At 47.8% G+C, this 18,718-nt stretch overlaps 1 protein-coding gene across 1 annotated transcript in view; it reads right to left on the reverse strand.

The window, feature by feature from the left end:
• asic1b (acid-sensing (proton-gated) ion channel 1b) overlaps positions 1 to 18,718 on the reverse strand; it is an 809,000-nt gene that overhangs the window by 562,854 nt on the left and 227,428 nt on the right. The window lies entirely within an intron of this gene.

Genomic DNA, 18,718 nt, shown 5'->3' on the forward strand with positions numbered 1-18,718 from the left:
CGGGGAGAACGTGCAGACTCCACACAGACAGTGACCCAAGCCGGAATTGAACCCGGGTCCCTGGCGCTGTGAGGCGTGAGTGTCGCCAACTATCTCTATTCAACAAAAACATATATAGACAAGGCCCAGATATGAATGAGAGATAATGGGAGTTCACTGCACACCAAAGTGAGACAATTGGCAGTAGCTCCAATTACGTAAATTACTTCTATTTTAAAATATTTATGATTCCTGCCTTAACACTAAATATTAAGTGTGAAGTAATCAGGTGTGGGGCGACATCACTTTAAACTTTCACATTCAAAGCTTCAGTATTTGGGGACAATTACTTCATAAAACCACTTCTGTGAAGAGGCCTAGCTCTCTGAATTAAGTAGCATTTGTATAACCTTAAAATTGCAAGTCACCTTCAGAAACATGCATCTCATGGTAAAAACGAAGGGAAAATTAAATGAATTGCCTAAACGTTGGCTCAAACCACTCTTAACTCTTTAAGAAGCACATCGTCTTCACCAGTAGAACAGATGGAAGTAGACGTGTGAGCAAAATTGGTCAAATGGGGCAAAAAGCTTTGTTTCCACCAAATATATTTTTAAACATATAGTGCGGTGTGCACATTTCTTGTCTATAAGCCTTAGCCCTGTAGTTACAATCCTTGATCATGCTTTTGCATTAACATTTACTATTATGAGGACAGCACAGTGAAGCAGTGGCTAGCACTGCTGCCTCACGCCGCTGAGGACCCGGGTTTGAACCCAGCTCTGGGTCACTGTCCGTGTGAAGTTTGCACATTCTCCCCGTGTCTGCGTGGGTCTCACCCCCACAACCCAAAGTTGTGCAGGGTGGGTGGATTGGCCACGCTAAATTGCCCCTGAATTGGGGGAGAAAAAAAGAATTGTGTACTTTAAATTTTAACATAAATTTTTTTTTTACCATTATGACTTAGCAGGTCAACATTTCCCTTTCACTTTTGTTATGTCAACTGTCACACTGTAGTGTCGACTTTGGCTATTGGCTGTCTCTATGGAGGGATTATCTAAACCCGCTCCCAAATCCATTGATACATTTGTATCAAAAACACACATACATTCAGCAAATAACTATGGGAAATTTGTTGCTTGGAGGATTTGGGAGGATTGTAACTAAAATGGAGTCTTGAAAAAGAACAAAGAAAAGTAGAGCACAGGAACAGGCCCTTCGGCCCTCCAGGCCTGTGCCCATCATGATGTCCTAACTAAAAAATACCTTCTGCCCTCACTCGGTCCGTATCCCTTTATTTCCTCACTATTCATGTACCCATCCACATGCCTCTTAGATGTTGCTAATGATCTGCTTCCACTACATCCTCTGGCAGTGCGTTCCAGGCACCCACCACTCTCTGCGTGAAAAACTTAACCCGCACATCTCCCTTAAACTTTCCCCCTCTCACCTTGAACCTGTGCCCCCTTGTAATTGACACTGCCACCCTTGGAAAAAGCCTCTGACTATCCATCCTGTCTGTGCCTCTCATACTTTTGTAGACCTCTATCAGGTCTCCCCTCAGCCTCCGTCTTTCCAGTGAAAACAATCCTGGTTTATTCAACCTCTCCTCATAGCCAACACCCTGGAGACCAGGCAACATCCTGGTGAACCTTCTTTGCCTTCTCTCCAAAGCTTCCACATCCTTTTGATAATGCGGTGACCAGAACTGCACGCAATACTCCAAATGCTGCCTAACCAAGGTTTCATACAGCTGCAACAGGATTTCCCAACTCTTGTACTCAATGGCCCGACTGATGAAGGCAAGCATGGCATATACCTCCTTAATCACCTTGGCCGCCTGTGTTGCCACTTTTAGGGGACTATGGACCTGCACGCCCAGATCCCTCTGTATGTTAATGTTCCACTTGGCACAGAAGAAGTTAGTTGTCAGGAGGAAGGGTGAGATTTCAAAGTGTCAGCGTAGCTCTTATTTATTGCTCAAAAATATCTGAACATTGTGTCCAATAAGACAATTTTATCAGCAATTCAGAAGTGTTTAAGAAATGTCAGTGGGTATTCAAAATAATTACACGGCGATGTTTGATCAGCCATGGAAGTTTTATGCGCTCGATACATTGTAAATGCTCAATCATCATTTGTTGAAACAAATATATAAACTGATCAGTTCCATTAATGTGTCAGATCGGTAAAAAAAAATTGCAGTGATGTGATCTAGCAGTGGATCGATTGTAACCAAAAATAATAGGATTTCTAAGTCGCTTAAAGCCATGATTTCTGATGTAATGTGGAGACTGCCACAGCAAGGTGATGGCACTTGAATCATTGGCAATCATCTATATTTATCTTTCAAAGGAGATATATGAACTTCAAAACAGCAATTTAACAATTATGACAAGCATAGGTTTGGACCCTCTGCAGAGTGAGAAATGCTACAAATATCATTGATCACTTATGTAAGTGTCTCTCTCACCTCGGAGTAATAAGATTGTGGCCTTAAGTCCCACTGCCGAGACTTGAGCTCAAACTCTCAGCTGACACTCCAGTGCAGTGCTGAGGGAGTGCTGCACTCTTGGAGAAGTTGGGCAGAATTCTCCGGTCCCCCAGCCGCGTGATTCTCGGCAGCGCGTCGTTCGTTGGCGGTGGGATTCCATCTTCCCGCCGCTTGTCAATGGAATTTCCCATTGAAGCCACACCCTACGCTGCCGGGAAACCCACAGGCGGGGATGCGCTGAGGCGGGAAAAGATAATCCCAACGGCTGGAAGATTCCAGTCGTCACCTTTTGGATGCGACATCAAATTAAGTCGATCTTCTAAACAGGATGTAAGAAAGTCCTACGGTACTATTTCAAAGCGGAGCTTTCCCTGACGATCTAACCAATTGTTGCCTGTTTTTGTGATGTTGACTGAGGGAGATCTCCAGCGGGATTCTCCGTTCCGGGATCCTTCGGTCCGCCGGCAGCGTACCCATGCCCACAGGTTTCCCGGCAGTGTGGGGTGGCCACAATGGGCAACCCCATTGGCCGGCTGCCGGGACAGAGAATCCCGCTGCTGGCGGGGCGTGCCGTGCCAGAAAACGTGGCTGGCAGCCCGGAGAATCGCGCCCTTGGTCATTATAACATTACTGTTTGATTGACTTCAACAGCAAAGCACTGTGAGACATCCTGAGGTGTTCAAAAATGCTAGAAAGATGCAAACCTTTCTTTTTTTCATTTCCAACCATAACAATACAAAGAGACTGAAATCCCGACTGAAGTAACTCAAAATCTAAGCTCTCCCCACCAAACAAACACCAAACATTCGTCCTTTCTGTTAACTGTTCTTCCATTTTATCCATCTCTTCACTTTGTACCTCATCTATCTCAGATAGACCGCTGTTTCTGTCCAGGTTCTATATTTGGAATGCATTGGATAAAATGGATGTAAAGTGCATTGTGACTTTGTCATGAAAACAATAAAATCTGCATTTTACTTGTGATAATTAACTTGCTGGAGCCTAATTCTCCCAAGTCTTAAATATAACCACAGACTCTAATTATGTCAGCGCTGTAACCGTGGCAGCAGTTACTGCTTTTTGGGTACATTTGTTGATCTGCTTTTTTTTCCTGATTGATTTTGAAATGAAAGAAAGACTTGCATTTTTATAGCACTTTTCACAACCACTGGACATCTCAAAGTACTGTACAGCCAATTAAGTACTTTTGAGTAAAGCGAAGTCACCATAGTCCCAGGTGGCCATAGGCTGCTTTCCCCTGTGAGGGGGAGAGCTGACTGGTGGTGGTTTAACCTGAGGGTCACCACACCTCAGGCGAGGGTCAAGGTTGAGAAGGCGGGGCCTTCATGCATAACTTCAGCCGGTACTGTTGTAATGTCGGAAAAGCAGAGGGCAGTTTACACACAGCAAGCTTCCATTTGATAATGGCAATTTACCGGCCACGCTGCGCTCGAAATGCAGCGCCACATCGCCGGTAAGTGATGTGAGACGCTGCTCCTGGGATCTACCCAGCTCGCCGCGCCTCGTGGGATCCAACGCAATCTCACGTGACGTTGCGATGTGAAGCCTGCCCATTGTGGGTGGAATCACTTTTTGGCAAATCTGTATCTTAGCGCAAGGCAGATGGTCTCACTCTAATATGCTGTTCCCTGAGGTAACCAAGGCGTTGGGATCTATCCCCTTTGCCTCGGAGACCTCGGGCGGGCACCGTTCAGTACTGGTCTCCACACACGGGGAGCAGAGGGAACGGCACTCATGGGTGGCTCCCAGGGGATAGGAAGCCCCCAGGGGCATGCCCTCTGGGCAGGGTGATACATTGGCACTGCTAGTGCCACCTGGACATCTTGGCTCTACCAGCCTGGCACCCTGGCAGTGCTGCCGCCAAGGTGCCAAGCTGTCATCTTTTGCACGGTGGTGATTGGGCGAGGGGGTGATGCCTTGCGTGGCTGTGTGTGTGTGGGGGGCGCTGCTGAGGGCCTCCTTACAATGATATGGGGCTTGCGGGGGGATTGGAGGTCGCATCAGGGGTTTGAGAGATCGGGACACCACGAGCGGTACTCCACAGTGCAGGAAACAGGACTAAGTGCAGCCTCGGCCACCTGTTTCCCGCTGAGGCCCCATATTTAACCCGTTATATTCGATAGCGTTGTGTTTCTCAGCAACCATCACAAGTGCTGGTTGTGCAAAATGTGACCTTAAAATCTGTTTACAATCCATTGCTTTTGCTTGGTCACTGGGGTTAGATCAATTAGCAAATTGGAAATATCCGTAAATGGCAGATGGTTGCATCAGCCATTTAGGTTGGACGTCCTGTTCTGTCAATTCTATCCAATACTAAATGATGAAGTTTACACTTATTGGATGCGTTCAGCATTAATACTGTTTTCCAGTGCTGACAAAAGATTATATGGAATTTACAGTGCAGAAGGAGGCCATTCGGCCCATCGAGCCTGCACCAGAGCATAGAAAGAGCACCTCACCCATGCCCATGCCTCCACCCTATCCCCATAACCCAGTAACCCCACCTCACCTTCAGGACACTAAGGGGCAATTTATCATGCCCAATCCACCTAACCTGCACCTCTTTGGACTGTGGGAGGAAACCCACGCACACACGGGGAGAACGTGCAGACTCCGCACAGACAGTGATCCCAGTAGGGAATCGAACCTGGGATCCTGGAGCTGTTAGGCAGCAGTGTGCACTGTGCCTCCGACAGTGGGAGGAATTTGACTTTGACCACTAATGCAAAGACAAGCAACAGCCCGTCCAAATTCCACGACCTTGCAAAGTCCAAATTACTCCCCAGGGTGCTAATTGACTTTGAATTACAAACTCTCATGTGATGCAAAGGGTTCCAGGACTGTGCTACCGATTGGTTGAATGACTTGGACTGAAATGAATTCAATCTTCATTCAGCCAATTTGAGTCAGTTTCATGCTATTAATTTGTCACATCAAATGATTTGGTTTAGGTGACTGTCCATGGTTAATCTGCCATTAATCGAATGCATAAATAATAATGGAGTTCAAATTAAAATACATTACTTTGATTTAAATTTTCATCATGTTTCAAAGGTGGAATTGTAAAGAGAGGGAGAAGTTTGATGCATAAGTGCTTCTATAAATGGGAGTCATGAATGAATATTTGAACAGAACTGACGGTTTGGCCAAAACATTGGAATGCTCAAACGCATTTAGGGCTCTCTGGATAAACTGGGATTTTCACCACTTCGACAGAGGCATTCATCCAGTATCGCACACTCCACATCTATCTGAATAAGTGTTGTGTTGCTCAAATAGTCATTGATTCTTGAAAAGTGTGAAAGGGGCACTATTACACATGGGCCATGGTTGGTTAGTTTGCTGTCATTTCCACTAAGAATTCCTCGGCATCTGGATGGCACTCTCTCAATTCTAGACGGGAGTGTCAACCTAGTTTATAAGACCATAAAACATAGGAGCAGTATTTGGCCACTCGGCCCATCAAGTCTGCTCCACCATTCAATCATGGCTGAAATTTTTCTCATCCCCATGCTCCTGCCTTGGGCAGCACAGTAGCAGAGGGGCAGCATGGTAGCACAATGGTTAGCACAGTTGTTTCACAGCTCCAGAGTCCCAGGTTCGATTCCCAGCTTGGGTTACTGTCTGTGTGGAGTTGGCACACTCTCTGCGTGTCTGCGTGGGTTTCCTCCGGGTGCTCCGGTTTCCTCCCACAGTCCAAAGATGTGCAGGTTAGGTGATTGGCCATGCTAAATTGCCATGTGTGTAAAAAAAGGTTAGGTGGGGTTACTGGGTTACAGGGAGGGTGGAGGTGTGGGCCTGGGTCGAGTGCCCTTTCCAAGGGCTGGTGCAGACTCGATGAGCCGAATGGCCTCCTTCTGCACTGTAGATTCTATGATTCTCACCATAACCCCTGATCCCCTTATTAATCAAGAACCTATCTATCTCGGTCTTAAAGACACTCAGTGAATTGGCCTCCATGGCCTTCTGCGGCAAAGAGTTCCACAGATTCACCACCCTCTGGCTGAAGAAATTACTCCTCATCTCTGTTTTAAAGGATCGTCCCTTCAGTCTGAGGCTGTGCTCGATTCCCTCGAGTGGACCTTAAACCATAGCCCTTCTGAATCAGAGGTGTGAAGCACCTCTGACACTCCCCGAAGAGTTTCAAAGTCCATTGGGCAAGGTGCTGGATCAGCCTGTGAGCAGCCGCTGGGAAGAATCCAGTTCGATGATCACTTTATGAACGGAGTATTTCAAATCTCATTGTTTTGGGGGCAAAGCGTTTCACTGAAAGCTATTGCGAGTTGCATCATCAATTGAGATTCACCCTCAAATACCTTCAATGGGAGAGCAATATAAAATTGTCAGCAATATTGAAGCTATATATTCAAGACATTAAATCTTATTGCATTTTTAATTAAACAATCCATTAGTTACTGATTAGACTGCAGGATTTAAGGGTATTACATTCTCAGGGAGGAGTGTACTTTTGTTGATAAAGAAAATACATTGAAAATGTACCTGTTTAATACCAATAAGAAGTGTTGAAGGACAGGGGGGATCTTGTCACTTTGCTGGTCAAGCAGATTTCCTATCAATAAGGAAGGAGTCCTAAATTTAAATCAGTATCAACTTATCAGTTCGGGAGTCCTCGAGTGCCCCCACCTCATAAGGGCGGGGTGCCACAGTGCCTGATCCCTGGCATGGACAAACTGGCACATCGGTCCATGCCAGTCTGGAAGTTCCACCTGGGCACCTGGCAGTGCCAAGGTTCCCTGGTGAGTGCCAGGGTACCACCCTGCCCAGAGCTCGAACACACAGGGGCCTCCGAAAGCCTGGGAGACACCCCCTACGTACCGTTACGCCTGGTCCATGTTTGTGTCAGGGGAGAGCTCTTGCTTGAAAAATGATAAGTCAAACCCCTGTAACTGTAGAACCAATTGGGTGCTAATGGAAGTTTACTGTGAGAGGGTGGAACCATTGTTGGAGTTCATTTATTTTGATGCTCATCGAGGTTTGCTATAAAAGAGGGGGTGAAATTACCAGGACAGAAGTGCATAATAATCTCATAGTGAAACAGTAACTTGTTTTAGACTGCACATGATTCTCAAGAATCTTTTCCAATGACTTTAATCTTGTCCTTTTGTCCACTTACCTATTATCCTACTCTATCTTGGTGTTTTTTCCAGAATATGTGAGGTATTGAAATACCATGATAAAGTTGTGTTGTACAGTAGATATTGAAAATATACTGTAGTGAGAAGCAGCGATTGGCAGTCTACAGACTTGCTGATCAAGAAAAAGCAGATACAGCTTATCAACCAGTCTGCATTCGCCCTCTGGTCTCTTAAAGGTTATGTTGCACAGAGACACCTGAGGAATCCAACACTTCTTACTGACAGTGAAAATCTATGGGGCGAGATTCTCCGCACTTCCGACGGTGCGGAGAATAGCATGGCTCGTAAAATTTTACGGCCACGCTGTTCCGACGCCCTCCCGCTATTCTCCCACCCCCCCACGCCCAACTCCCGACACGAATCGCTGCCGCCGTTTTTTTACGGCCGGCAGCAATTCACAGCTGATAGATGGGCCGAGTTCCCAGCCCTTTACGGCCGTTTTTACGAACGGCAAACACACCTGGTCTGGCCGTTCGTAAAAACGGCCGTAAACACTCGCATTTTATAACCATGGCACCGATTGGCACGGCAGTACCACGGCCGTGCCAAGGGCCCGCGATCGGTGGGTACCGATCATGGGCAGCGGGCCCGATGCCCGCGCACTATTTCTCCTTCCGCCGCCCCGCAGTATCCATTCGCGGGACGGCTGAGGGGCAACCCGGCCCGCGCATGCGCGGGTTTCGCGCAAATGCGCGATGACGTCATCCGCGCATGCGCGGGTTGGAGTCTTCCAATCCGCGCATGCGCGGCTGACGTCATATGACGCGTCAGCCGGCGCTAACTCCGGCAAGCGGGCTTAACGAAATTCGTTAAGCCCGCGATGCCGGAGCTTACGGCGTCGGGCTGCTAGCCCCGACCGGGGACCAGAATCGGTTCCCGGTCGGGAAGGGGGGGGCTGGCGTCAAACCCGCCCGGATTTGACGCCAGCCTTACGATTTCTCCCGTTTTGGGAGAATCGCGCCCATGCTGTTCAATCATTCCACTTTGTTGCTCTGGAATCATGTGATTTTCCTATCCTGTGAGATTACTGATAAAATAGAATCCAATTACACCCCTTGTATAAAATAACCAGATTGAATAATATCATGCACACAGGCAGAAGAAAGTCTTTTGTTACTCCTACAGAATAGAGACAACCTTGTGCAGTTCATCTGTGTTTCAGGTATTGAATCTTTCCCCAAATATGAATTTACTGTCACCGTGTCCAGGCGGTCAAAAGTGCAAACATGCATGGCAGCACGGTAGCGCAGTGGGTTAGCACTGCTGCCTCACAGCGCCGAGGTCCCAGGTTCGATCCCGGCTCTGGGTCACTGTCCGTGTGGAGTTTGCACTTTCTCCCCGTGGCTGCGTGGGTTTCACCCCCACAACACAAAGATGTGCAGGGTAGGTGGATTGGCCATGCTAAATTGCCCCTTAATTGGAAAAAATTAATGGCGTACTCTGAATTTATTTTAAAAATAAAAATTGTTTTAAAAGTGCAAACATGCTAACGAGGACTGAGGCAGTCACCAAAATCAGTGTTATCACCTGCACAGCGTTATAAATAATGAATGGGATATTTTCCTGTCAAATTAACAATATTGCACAATGCTGTTAAAATAGAATTTGTACTTTATGGTTTGTTTAATAATCGCGGTGTGATCACCGATAGGACACTCACAAACGTACACTGCATTATATCATTGCTGCTCTTAATATTAATGACCCATGCTGCATATATTATGGGCAGCACGGTAGCACAATGGTTCACACTGTTGCTTCACAGTGAAAGAGTCCCGGGTTCGATTCCCGGCTTGGGTCACTGTCTGTGCGGAGTCTGCACGTTCTCCCTGTGTCTGCGTGGGTTTCCTCCGGGTGCTCCGGTTTCCTCCCACAAGTCACGAAAGACGTGCTGTTAGGTGAATTGGACATTCTGAATTCTCCCTCTGTGACCCGAACAGGCGCCGGAATGTGGCGACTAGGGGCTTTTCACAGTAACTTCATTGCAGTGTTAATGTCTGCCTACTTGTGGCACGAATAAAAGATTATTATTTTTAAGGGGACAATGGACAAACCCAGCCCTGGCTTTGCATCCTTTAAAATCTGGATGAATCAAAGTTCTGGACAAGATTCTGCAAATTTCGACTGTTTCGGGGAAATCAGAGGAGTCAGGCATGTATGGCCACAGCACTGCAGTATTCAACAGTTTCCCTGTGGCAAGAAGTTAAACCAGCGATCAATCTGTCCTCTTGGCAGACAAGTGTGCATTTAGGACACAGGATGCCTGCAGTCTGGAAAGGAAGAAACAGAATGGCTTGAAGTCACGCTTGAATGGAATTCTTTTCGAGATCCAAGTGATGGCGGCTGGATATGTGCAAAGAACGGGGGGATCAAATTGTCTATTGACCAGGCTTCTGCAGGTATATTACCGAATGCAGGAAATGTGACCTGGCAGCTAAGCTGCAATGTGCTTCCGAATAATTTATTACAGTTGCAACTTTTGTTCTTCATTTTATATTGATCCTCCACCCCCCAAACTAAGGACAAACGAGAATTACATGATCAAGAAAAGGTTCGCTTGTTAATATTTATATTCAGACCCAATCTATTCCCTCCCTTCGGTCACCTTAAGTTTGCCATCTGGAGTACTGTCTTTAGTTTAAGGATTTGAAAAAGCCCACAGCATTAATTTGCTCACACTGTATTCATGCATAAAGCAATTTGCAGATGTGGGAAGGCTAAAAGTTGCTTCAATTCAACGTTTTCCTCAGCCTAAGTCTTCAATTTTCCTGCTCTCACCAACCTGACCCTGACTAGTTCCTGCAGTCGGTGAAGGCGAAATTAAATATGTGACTGTGTCAGACAACTCATGTGTATCTTCCCTCAGCCAAATGCCCAGGGCTAACACATCATTGCATCCTGGTGGCAGTCAACCAGCTAACTTGCATCTGTCAGCAAACTCTGTCCAGCTCACCTGTCTTCGCCAGATCGTGTAGGATCTCAGCAACTCAGAGGTGAAAGGATAGCAGCCTCAAGAGGAAATCTGTTCCTCGATTCAACCGCCCTCCCTGCTCCAGCAGTGTCCATGACCTGCGAGATGCCCATGCCCCACTACGCCTTCCCGACACTCCCCACCCCTGGGACTCCTTAATGTTACCTTGCCCTCTAGTCCCAGGACTGAGGTTCAGACATCTTCCTGAAGTTCCTCTTCCATCCACTGCAGTTGGTTGATGCAGATATTGGGGAGCTGTCGGCCAACCAGGTTGGCCGGTAGGTCTCCAAGGCAGGACTTCCTCCCGAGTGAGAGGCGGAGACTCTGCCTGCAGCTAATTGACACTCATTCAAATGTGAAATAGCGACAGGGCACTGGAGGTCCATGGCGATGTGTCCTCACCCACTCTTCAAGGGAGACACCATTGTGGCATTATCATAAATGTAAGAACTGTAAGGGTTAATGAAAGGTCTAGATCAACCACTAAATGAAGCTAGAGTCAACCACTTTGCTGTGGGCCTGGAGTCTTGTGTCGGCCAGACCGGGTAAGGACGGCGGATTTCCTTCCCTTAGGGACATTAGTGAACCAGATGGGCTTTTTATGATAATCAATTCTTGGTCACGATTTGGCTTTTAATTCCAGATTTTGGCTAGATTCAAATTTCACCATCTGCCATGATGGGATTTGAACCCGGGTCCCCGGAGTATTACCTTGGGTTCTAGATTGCTTGTCCAGTGACCATACCCATATCACTACGCCACCGTGACCAGGCTGCCAGTGACCATACTCGTATCACTACGCCACCGTGACCAGGCTGCCAGTGACCATACCCATATCACTACGCCACTGTGACCAGGCTGCCAGTGACCATACCCATATCACTACGCCACCGTGACCAGGCTGCCAGTGACCATACTCGTATCACTACGCCACCGTGACCAGGCTGCCAGTGACCATACTCGTATCACTACGCCACTGTGACCAGGCTGCCAGTGACCATACTCGTATCACTACGCCACCGTGACCAGGCTGCCAGTGACCATACCCATATCACTACGCCACTGTGACCAGGCTGCCAGTGACCATACCCATATCACTACGCCACCGTGACCAGGCTGCCAGTGACCATACCCGTATCACTACGCCACCGTGACCAGGCTGCCAGTGACCATACCCGTATCACTACGCCACCGTGACCAGGCTGCCAGTGACCATACTCGTATCACTACGCCACTGTGACCAGGCTGCCAGTGACCATACTCGTATCACTACGCCACCGTGACCAGGCTGCCAGTGACCATACCCATATCACTACGCCACTGTGACCAGGCTGCCAGTGACCATACTCGTATCACTACGCCACCGTGACCAGGCTGCCAGTGACCATACCCGTATCACTACGCCACCGTGACCAGGCTGCCAGTGACCATACTCGTATCACTACGCCACCGTGACCAGGCTGCCAGTGACCATACTCGTATCACTACGCCACCGTGACCAGGCTGCCAGTGACCATACTCGTATCACTACGCCACCGTGACCAGGCTGCCAGTGACCATACTCGTATCACTACGCCACCGTGACCAGGCTGCCAGTGACCATACTCGTATCACTACGCCACCGTGACCAGGCTGCCAGTGACCATACTCGTATCACTACGCCACCGTGACCAGGCTGCCAGTGACCATACTCGTATCACTACGCCACCGTGACCAGGCTGCCAGTGACCATACTCGTATCACTACGCCACCGTGACCAGGCTGCCAGTGACCATACCCGTATCACTACGCCACCGTGACCAGGCTGCCAGTGACCATACCCATATCACTACGCCACCGTGACCAGGCTGCCAGTGACCATACTCGTATCACTACGCCACCGTGACCAGGCTGCCAGTGACCATACCCATATCACTACGCCACTGTGACCAGGCTGCCAGTGACCATACTCGTATCACTACGCCACCGTGACCAGGCTGCATGTACATCACACACACACCAGTCCTCCACGCACATCACATACGTCCGTGAGCGCCAGGCACCACCCCCCCAATTAAACACACCAACAGATGTAACCTAGAGGAAACTGACCAATTGAAACAGTCCGATCAGGCTAATGCTGCGTATTATTCTTATAGATTGGCCCTGTGATATTTTCAGCAATGCATGGTGCTTGTGGCTTCACTTCCAAATCAGATAACAGAAGCTAACAGAAAACTGCAACAGAAGTATAAATGGCGAAAGATGCAAAACAAACTATTGAACCAGGGGCTGGTTGAGCACAGTGGGCTAAATAGCTGGCTTGCAATGCAGAACAATGCCAGCAGTGCGGGTTCAATTCCCGTACTGGCCTCCCCGAACAGGCGCCGGAATGTGGCGACTAGGGGCTTTTCACAGTAACTTCATTGAAGCCTACTTGTGACAATAAGCGATTATTATTATTATTATCCACTATCACCCACTTTACTATTGCACAATGGTCATCGCCATAAAGTGATGGTGGGTAATCTCCCGATCTGTGAAAGAGGGGGTACATTTTCCAATTGCTGGCCTGAGACGAAGGGGGACTACTGCCTGTACTATAAGACCAGCCCCGCTCCCCTACCAGTAGGTAAAAACACACAAATCATTCACCAACTCACCACGGACCAGAACAATTAGAGTCACATTGTTTCGGCAAAAGCTTTGCAAGAAACAATTTTCGATAAAGTGCAGCTGTAAAATGACAGTGTGAATGGCTGTGAAATGAAGCAGTAAATAGGATGATTACCATAAGCCTGATTTTTTTGTTTAAAAAGGAATCCGATGCAAGTGTTGTAAACTATTCACACACCATGCCACTTTCAAGCTATCTCCGATATTGACAGGCTCTTGACAACCAGGGGAAATGTTGCAAACAGCTACGGCAACATTTAAAAATGCTCTCACTTTCACCATCAAGACACGTGGGAAAGAGTTAAAGTTTAATATGAAAGATTCACTTTTGAGAATTACAGCTTCCAAGCTGTAATGATATACTCTCAAAGTTCATAATTGAATCATACTGCACTCACATCGCAAAAACCTAATATTCCACTCAGCTTTACTGAAGTGAGCATTCTGTAATGTCTGTTATTTGTGTCAAAGCTTTCACCCTTCTAGTGGGCAATGATGTTTCCCCCATTATGTTTCCAATGGGTTTACCTGACATCTGCCAGGCAAGCCTCACGTTTTCAACAGTGTCCAACAGAAGGTTAATAACAGCCTGCTCCTCGTGTGTGTGTGTGGGTTGCTGGGAGTGGTCATACAAATCTGTTGCCCCATTGTGAATTTGGAATAAATCAGCCCTTCTTTGCCATTATATATGGGATCACCTGTTTGAAAGAAAAAAAACTGTTTATGAAGTCACAGTTTTGGGGAGGCACGGTGGCGCAGTGGTTAGCACTGCTGCCTTCACCGCCGAGGACCCGGGTTTGAACCCAGCCCTATGTCACTGTCCGTGTGGAGTTTGCACATTCTCCCCGTGTCTGCGTGGGTTTCACTCCCCCAATCCAAAGATGTGCAGGGTAGGTGGATTGGCCACGCTAAATTGCCCCTTAATTGGGGGGAATTTTTTTTTTCTAAAAACAAAATGACGTCACAGTTTTGCTGGGAAGGTTTTTGAATACCTCCATGTTGCACCATTCAGTCTATCCCTTCACATTATACAGATTGAGCCTCTGATGACAAGATCTTCACCAGTACTTTTATGCTTTCACTATTCTCTCATGTACTGTGGGCAGCACAGTAGCACAATGGTTAGCACAGTTGCTTCACAGCGCCAGGGTCCCAGGTTCGATTCCCCGTTGGGTCACTGTCTGTGCGGAATCTGCACATTCTCCCCGTGTCTGCGTGGGTTCCCTCCAGGTGCTCCGGTTTCCTCCCACAGTCCGAAGATGTGTAGGTTAGGTGGATTGACCATGATCAATTGCCCTCAGTGTCGAAAAAGGTTAGGTGAGGTTATTAGGTTACGGGGATAGGGTGGAGGCGTGGCCTTAAATAGAGTGCTTTTTTTAAGGGCCGGTGCAGACTCAATGGGCCTAATGGCCTCCTTCTGCACTGTAAATTCTATGAAATGAAGGATTGTGATTCTTAACATCCGTTCATTATGTTAAAAAAAATCTTGCGCAGAACATGTTTAAAGCAGAAAAACTATTATCGTCGTAAGGATGTTTATCGGAGATAATAATAATAATAATCTTTATTATTATCACAAGTAGGCTTACATTAACACTGCAATGAAGTTACTGTGAAAAGCCCCTAGTCGCCACATTTCAGCGTCTGTTCGGGTACACGGAGGGGGAATTCAGAATGTCCAATTCACCTAACCTGCACGTCTTTCAGGACTTGTGGGAGGAAACCGGAGTACCCGGAGGAAACCCACGCAGACACGGGGATAATGGGCAGACTTTGCACAGACAGTGACCCAAGCCGGGAATCGAACCCGGGACCCTGGTTCTGTGAAGCAGCAGTGCTAACCACTGTGCTGCCCATATATGACATTTATTCAGGTGACAGTCATCTCTACCCCTGCCTCAGCTCATCTGCTGGTAAAACCCTCACCCAAGCCTCAATTCCCTCTGAAGTTGCCCGTTCCAATGCTCTCCTGACAGGACCCTCATCTTGCACCGTCTGTCAGCTTGCGTTCATCCAAATCTCTGCTGCTGCATTCTGACTCATGCCAAGTCCCGTTCACCCATCACCGCTGTGCTCACTGACCTACACTGGCTGCCAGCTGGGCAATGCTGAACTTTGCATCCTTACTTTCAAATCCCTCCATGGTACCCGCCCCTTGCCCCCACCCCCATCCCGTCCCCCCATCTCTGTAATCTCTGGCAGCCCCACAACGCTCCGCAATCTCTGCTCTCTTCAGCTGCCCGGGGCCCGAAGCTCTGGATTCCCTCCCTGAATCTCTCCGCCTCTCCTTCCTCTTTTGAATCATTCCTTAAAACTGAGCTCTTTCGCCAAGCCTTTGACTGCCTGTACGGAAATCTCTCCAGTTGGCTCTGTGCCACGTTTTGTCTGATGGCCCTCCTTTGAAACGCGTCAAAGGTGCTAGTGAGATAGGAGTTGTTGTTGGCGGCGGTGGACACTATTATGGGTGCTGGGGCAACAACACAACCAGTACATTCTCAAATATCAGCTTGTCCATCACCAATCCACCAAACCTGCTCTAAATACCGGCTCATCAATCATCAACGAAACAATTCCATTCTGAAATATAACTTCCACCATCATCAACCGGGCTGTTATGTTTTTGAAATCACATCTCCTCAATCATTAACTAGCTTCTCACATTCTCAAGTATCAGCCCCTCTGTTCTTCCAGACTAATTAACTGATTCAGCAAACAACACACAGTGTAAAACGCGACACTAATGTCTACATCTTGTTTATAATATAGCAGGCATGTACATTATTTATACAACAGGGAGCTGATGCATATTTTATCTGCCTCCTTTATCAGTAATATGGATTCCCTTCATTTAAGTAATATCTTGACTTATAATGGATATATAACTTACAGAGCTTGCAGTGTCTATGGACAAGAATTGGCATCAAGATGTACTCTTGCCATATACTAATAGATATGTTGAAATGGTTATCTTTTACCAGAAGTGATAAATATCTCTCCTAAAAATTCTTCCTTAAAGTCAAACCTGTCAAGCCTCATGCATTAAAGATGAGGCTGGTACATTTGCAGGCTGCTCATGTCCTTGTGAAGAAATTGTACAATCTCCTGCTTGGTGACTGATGACGCAAAGGTTTCTAAAGCTATTCAGCACTGTAGGTAATGTCTGGGAAATGCCCATCTTTCGCTGGTGGCCCAAGTCTATCCTCTCCAGGAAAAGGCAAGATAATTACCTTCCCTAAAAGTAATGAAGGTTTCTCTGAAACATCAAACCCCGACCATTGTCCACACTGAAAACGATATTGGCAAGATGCCCGTGTGCAGTCAGTTCTTTTTTGTTTTGAAAACATTTTTGTTTGTCTCGGTACCAGCTGTTACTGGGCAGAGGCAAGTGATGGCAAAATGGTCCACAAGTCACGACCAATCTTTTTTTTCCTTCTTTCACAGGTAGTGGGTGCACTTTTATTGCCCATCCCTAGTTGCCCCTTGAGAAGGTGGATGAGTCGCCTTCTTGAACTGCAGGAGTCCATGTGGTGTAGGTACACCCATAGTGCTGTTAGGGAGGGAGTTCCAGGATTTTGACCCAGTGATGGGACTCTTATTTTCCTCTTCCAATAAGAATCGGCAGCCCCATTGGTGAGGTTCAAAGATATGACTTTATTGTCAGGCACTTGGCTGGTACACACTGGTATATGAAATGGCCTTTTGGCGATTACAAAAGGAATTAAAAACTGGCCATTTGGCGACTACACTTGAATATGACACTGGCCCCTTGGGGTCTTTTAATCTACAAAAGATTAAAACCTTCGAAAATATATATCAAAAAGTACACAGACAACATAAAAGTACACTGCAAAGCATAAGCACAAACAAAGGACTGGATATACACACAAGAACAAAGACCGACTGCATGAGGCACTCTCTTTAACCATCTTTGTCTTTGGTTTAAACCCTTCTGTGTCCCATTGGCTCCTCACCTTGAGCAGTAACCCTTCAGTTTGTTTCACTGAATGTCTGTCACTTAGGTGATAAGTTCTTGGACACCCATTGGATCTTAATTGCTGCAGTATGACATCAGTTTTGAGCCTGAAACCTATCTTGATTAATGTATATCAGCCTTGTAAGAAATTATAAGCGTGAACATCAGGGGCGGGATTCGCCAATAATGGGGCTATGTCTCCACGCCAGTGTCAAAACGTGGGCGTTTCACTCTGGGCTTTTCTCCAACCTGCAGGTGGCTAGCAGGGCCCTGGAGTGCTTCTCACAGCCCCGGCTGCCGATACTGGGCCCTGCAATTCCGGTCGGGGGTCTGCGCGTGCGCACGGTGGCGGCCCGCCGCAGGCCAGGTGCGACATGGCGGACTTACACCGCAGACCATGATGAACGAAGTAGGCCCCCCCCGAGATCGTGCGTGATCGTGGATTGGTGTCGCCCAATCGCTTGCCTGGCCGTCTGAGCCCCCCCCCCCCCCCCCCCCCCAGTGAAGGATCCCCAGGGTGGCCGCGGACTGAGTCCGCAGCCGCCACTGGCAAATCCCGACAGGCAAAACGTGGTTAGAACCACGCCGTCAGGAACTCGGCCAGTTTTCCTGGGAGAATCGCCGTGGGGGCCTCTGTCAATGGCCCTCTACCCACGCCGCGTAGATTCTCCGGGGACCGGAGAATCGCGGGAGCGAAGTCAGACCGGACTTCGGCGTAAACGCCTATTCTCCGCCCCCCCGCGCCAATCGTGATTTCGCGTGGAGGCTCGGAGAATCCAGCCCCAGTTCTTTAAACTGGATACAAAGGCTTAATTGATTAGATGAGTTTTACTAACCCCTATATGGGTTAAAATAGATTCTATCACTCAGCAACAGTGAAGAAACGGCCGGCATATTTTCAAGCCAAGATGGTGAGTGACTTGAATGAAATGAAAATGAAATGAAATGAAAATCGCTTATTGTCACGAGTAGGCTTCAATGAAGTTACTGTGAAAAGCCCCTAGTCGCCACATTCCGGCGCCTGTCCGGGGAGGCTGGTACGGGAATCGAACCGTGCTGCTGGCCTGCTTGGTCTGCTTTAAAAGCCAACGATTTAGCCGAGGGAGCTAAACCAGCCCCTGACTTCGAGGGGAACCTCCAGGTTGTGGGGCTCCCAGATATCTGCTGCCTTGTCCTTCTAGATGGCAGTGGTCAGGGGTTTGGAAGATGCTGTTGATGGAACCTTGGTGAGTTGCTGCAGTGCACCTTGTAGATGGTACACACGGCTGCCACTGTGTGTCGGTGGTGGGAGGAGTGAATATTGAAGGTGGTAGTTGGGGTGCCAATAAAGCGGGGCTGCTTTGTCCTGGATGGTCTCGAGCTCCTTGAGTGTTGTTGGAGCTGCGCTCATCCAGTCAAATGGAGAGTATTCCATCACACTCCTGACTTGTGCCTTGTAGATGGTGGACAGGCTTTGGGGGGTCAGGAGG

The sequence above is a fragment of the Scyliorhinus canicula genome, chromosome 28 (assembly GCF_902713615.1).
Source record: "Scyliorhinus canicula chromosome 28, sScyCan1.1, whole genome shotgun sequence".
Taxonomy (NCBI): Eukaryota; Metazoa; Chordata; class Chondrichthyes; order Carcharhiniformes; family Scyliorhinidae; genus Scyliorhinus; species Scyliorhinus canicula.